Source organism: Cibotium barometz, chromosome 31 (assembly GCF_041138505.1).
Source record: "Cibotium barometz isolate CiBa-2024 chromosome 31, ASM4113850v1, whole genome shotgun sequence".
Classification (NCBI taxonomy): Eukaryota; Viridiplantae; Streptophyta; class Polypodiopsida; order Cyatheales; family Cibotiaceae; genus Cibotium; species Cibotium barometz.
The window spans coordinates 33,913,043-33,917,803 of record NC_141076.1 but is presented as its reverse complement, the minus strand read 5'-3'; the positions used below and the strand labels follow the sequence as shown (position 1 = coordinate 33,917,803).

Sequence of the window (4,761 nt, the reverse complement as noted above, 5' to 3'; positions counted from 1 at the left end):
TTCTAGATCAGTTTGGTCAATTTTTGACCATTTTTGGGTCAATTCAGCTTACTTTTTGGATCTAGTTTTGAAATAGGAGAGAAGAGAGATGAAAATATATCATTTAATTGATTAAAAATTGGAGGTAATGATGAGAAAAAGGTGCCTACTTCATGAGGGGAGATCCCCACTCTGAGAGGTGTCAAAATTCAGTTTTTTATTTATTTTCTTTGGTCCTTAGTCCACTCTTCATCTTATGTGAGCATTTACTCTCCTTTTTTGGGGGGGGGAGAGTCTTTTATTCTTCAATTTATCTCCTCCCTACATTTAGATTAATCTTATTGGTCCATAAGAACCTTAATCCAAAATTTTTAGAAAATCTTGACCCTTAAGCTAAGGTCTTTTGTGCACATTATAATTTATTTTTAATGCACCTTAGGAATTTCTTTTTAAACTTCTATTTCGGGGGAATTTATTTTAATAAGAAGGGATATTTTTCCAACCAGAGATATCTAAAAAACTAAATTATCTCTCTCTAGAATATTTTCTCTCTCTAGGTCAAAACAGGTAGAAACAAGATCTTTTATTATTCTGAAAAGGGGATTGATTACAGGAGAAGAAACTGGACATCTTGAGGGGCTGGGGAGGAAACTACAACCGAAGACTCCATATAGCCTTCATACTTGCGCGCTGAAGTCTCCATTTTCAGCTTCCATGGCAGCTTCAAGACTCTCTTCAATCACCAACATAATCTCTCTCCAAATGCAATACTAATGATATTGAGTGTGCTAAATTTTTTTCATAATAAACTAAAAATAATGCTTAATCAAATAACCTCATAACCAAGAAAACTATACATAGATATTCAACCATGACCAAGAGCCCACACCCAAGATCTGCTACCATTTTAACAATCCTAAAATGGGATTGATCATGGTGATAGACATAAGATTAGGCATGAGATTAAGGTGGGTTATACCACACTAAAAACTCCATGACTAGAGAGAGAGAGAGATTGCACACTCAACACAAGTTCTCTATTGCTTTCACCATGAACCATACAATGATATAGGCTTTCTAGCCTTATCCCACTTTACACATCATCATCCATGTGGCACTCCCTTTTCCACTCTTTTGGTCAACACTCACACACCATATAATATCACATGAGGCATTCTTATCTTACCACAATATCTTACACCTCTAGGGTGCTTTCCATATTGAGGCTTCTGTGCTTGCCAAAATGTGAGCATGTTTTCAAGGGAAATACCCTTAGAACATCATCAACTATAAGAGTGGTTTGCTATAAATTGGTGGTTAAATGGTGAAGCTCAACTCATAGCTTGGGAGTTTCTGCTCAGAGAAAGGTGATCCCTAGTGAGTAGTATGTCAAGTATACAAGGGTAACATGTATTTATTAAGAGATTATGCATCTAGGTAGAATTTTCTATTAAAGCTAAATAAAATCTCCTCAAAACGTTTTATATTATTATTTTAGTTTACCCCTTATAAACTTATGCAAACTATATATTATAACATCTAAGAAATTGTGCAAGAACTTTTGAACAATCAAGGAAATACAACCCAAAGGAATCTTATGCTTATTTCTTTTTATTTGTCTCGCAGGAGACGTGGATGAGCATAAGGTTTAGCTTCATGAGCTTTCTGCATGGTGGGTCATGAACTAACAACTTGTGTAAGAATCCATGACCTAGTTTATGTTAATTGCATGAAATTTTAAAATTGATAATCAAGTCTTAAACAAGCTCTAGGACTTATATAACCTCTCTTTACTATCATCATATTGTGTATAATAAAGCTTACTTTAACTTTTTAATGCCTTTATTTCTCGTCGACCTTTTCTTTACTATAAACAGCTATAAATTGAAATTTAAAATCAATCATGGAAACTACCTTCTCCCCCAAACCAACTCCCCTGCTCCCCTTTCTCACCTTGGATATTTACAATCATGCATTTGCTATAGTGGTGCATGAGGAAAAAATTTCATGTATGCAAAACATTATGATACTTAAGACACATTAGATAATAAGGTATTCAAAGGTTAGCATACTCTATCCTTTCACTATCTTGAAGTAATTAATATTTCTTGCTATACGACGATACATACTCTATCCTTTCACTATTGTGACTCAATTATTCTTTCTTGCTATGATACATATAATGCTAAACGCTACAATAAACTCTATCATTTGACTATCCTGAATCAATTTAAATTCTTTCTTGCTATATGATACATATAATGTTAATATATAGTATCAACAAAGGACTCATCGATGATGGGATGACCAAATAGGATTCGAGTTGAATACTAGAAATGTTGATTAAGGTGATGTATCATTTTAATAATTATGAGTACATGCATCATCTATACTTTTAATGGCATGAATCAATTTTTCTTATGAGAAATGTGATGTTATACCACTCTTATACCATCTTAAGTAGTAGAGGAGTTATGGAATGACCAAATGATATTCTATTAATACATGAGAGAGAGAGAGAGAGAGAGAGAGAGGGAGGACGACAGATGCTTGTAGGAACCACCTTTTAGAATTTTAGAATGAAAGAAATTGTGAGAAAATGCTAAAACTTGTCACTCATCTTACCATGAACCCTTTGAGCCTGTCTCGTCGGTTTGTTTTAAAATTCAACATGCGCATGCATGTTAGGCACAACGTGTCACCATTTAGAGTGTGCGTTCAATATTCTATGTGGGCATCTTTTGCACGTCAAGTTAGAGGGTGCTTCTAGGAAAGGGAGCACTCAAAGAAAAGTGCTACAAAACTTGTACTACACCCTGTTGTACTACTCAAATCTTAAAGAGGAAGAGGATAATGGTGGATTTGAGAGGTTATAGTGGAAGACTTGTACTACACCCTGTTGTACTACTCAAATCTTAAAGAGGAAGAGGATAATGGTGGATTTGAGAGGTTATAGTGGAAGACTTGTACTACAAACTTTGTACTACTCGATATATGTGACCAAAGGAGGAGGATTATGGTTGAGGTAAGTAATTACACAAAGTGATGGATTGTTTACAAGGGGTGAGATATTCTAGGTGGAGGTGAGAAAGGATGCTTTATAAAGTGAGGGGTGGGTAGGCATACTTATCTTGTTGAGATACTATTAGTAACTCTAATCATGTCGAGCTGTGGAAACTCCAGCTGCGGGTGCGGTTCTTCTTGCCAGTGTGGAAGTGGCTGCAAGTGGGTTCTCAGCTTCCTTCCTTAATTGCTTGCTTAGCTTCCTTACACACAGAATGCCTTCATTAATGCTCGCTTAACTGTTTGCTTAGCTTCCTTACACACAGAATAATGGTCGCTTAATTGCTTTCTTAGCTTCTTCTCTCTGTGTTTCCTTTGTCCACCTGCAGGTGTGGGAAGAGAACCTTTGATGAAGCCTCCTTATTCTTGCAGGCTGCTGCTTGCAAGCAAGCAAGCCCCAGGTATTTCAGCTATCAGCACTTGTGATAACGATAATAATAATAATAATAATAATAACCAGTGTTGTGTACTAATCTCTCCTCAATTGTGTCTTGTTTCTCTCAGCTTTGCTTGCGCCATTGGAGGCTCCTGTGCAGAGTCCCCTCTTGGCATCATGCAGCCCTCTCGAGCTGGTGTTGCTATGCTGTATTTAGCTTGACCTTATCCCCACGCTTCCTTTCCTATCAATAATGGAAAAAAGTCCCATGATAAGGTTCACCATGACCTTCCACCCACCTCCTTCACTACCCACACTCGCCAAGTATCTAATGCTTATGCTCTCCTTGGTACTCGAATACATCAGATGAATATTAAAAGCTGTAGTTGCTATCTTGCCTTCATTGTGTTGATTTATCTCGTGCTAGATGAGGGCCAAGAACTAGCAAAAATTCGATACTTCGAGGGCAAGAACTCAAATCATCTCCATGCCATAGTAATACTTAGATGATGCTTAGATGTTATTGATTGATTCGAACTTGGAGAGAGAGAGAATACTTAGATGATGCCTAGATGTTATTGATTGATTTGAACTTGGAGAGAGAGAGAGAGAGAGAGAGAGAGAGAGAGAGAGAGATAGAGAGAGAGAGAGAGAGCGAGAATACTTAGATGATGCTTAGATGTTATTGATTTGAACTTGCAGAGAGAGAGAGAGAGAGAGAGAGAGAGAGAGAGAGAGAGAGAGAGTCACATTGCAGATAATTGTTTAAGAACTTTTTCTCCCTCTCTAAAAAAGTTGGGGGAATTTAAAGTGCCTAAGTCACCAAAGCAAAAAGATATAGTCTTGTACCATAAATGAGCATTATAGCCACCAAAGCTATGTATTGCCTCCTCCAAAGGAGTCTGTAGATGTTGGCTTATTAGCATCCATGGCAACCTTGTGCTAATTGTTGTTGTAGTATTCTGATAGCACTATCCTGTTACATCATTTGTAGTGTTAAGTGTAGGCGCGTTTTTGCTAAATCGCTTCTTATCACACTAGTTTGTTATCCACCAAGTAGACAAACCATCTTTTCGTTCTTGTGAGTTTGTGTCTGCCAAGGGATATGATTCAAAGAAAGAAAAGGACCTTACTGATAGGGGAAGAGACAATGCTACCTTTATTCACCAAAAGAGAGACTTTCTATCATTTCAATAATCAAAAAGTTGAATTTCTTTAACTTCTTCATCTTAATCTCATTAGTAAGTGAAGGCATACACTTTATACATCAAGAACTCGTAATAGCAACATGAAGAAATGTGAGCAATACTTCCTATAATCATTTGAAGCAACCCATACTTATG

At 36.7% G+C, this 4,761-nt stretch overlaps 1 long non-coding RNA gene across 1 annotated transcript; it reads left to right on the top strand.

Annotated features, from left to right (window-relative positions):
- The first annotated feature begins 3,026 nt into the window (after nucleotides 1-3,026).
- LOC147620767 (uncharacterized) lies at nucleotides 3,027-3,813 on the top strand. Its single transcript, XR_015269987.1, has 3 exons — nucleotides 3,027-3,204; nucleotides 3,372-3,443; nucleotides 3,547-3,813. It is a non-coding gene; the product is annotated as an uncharacterized LOC147620767 (long non-coding RNA).
- The last annotated feature ends 948 nt before the right edge of the window (nucleotides 3,814-4,761 follow it).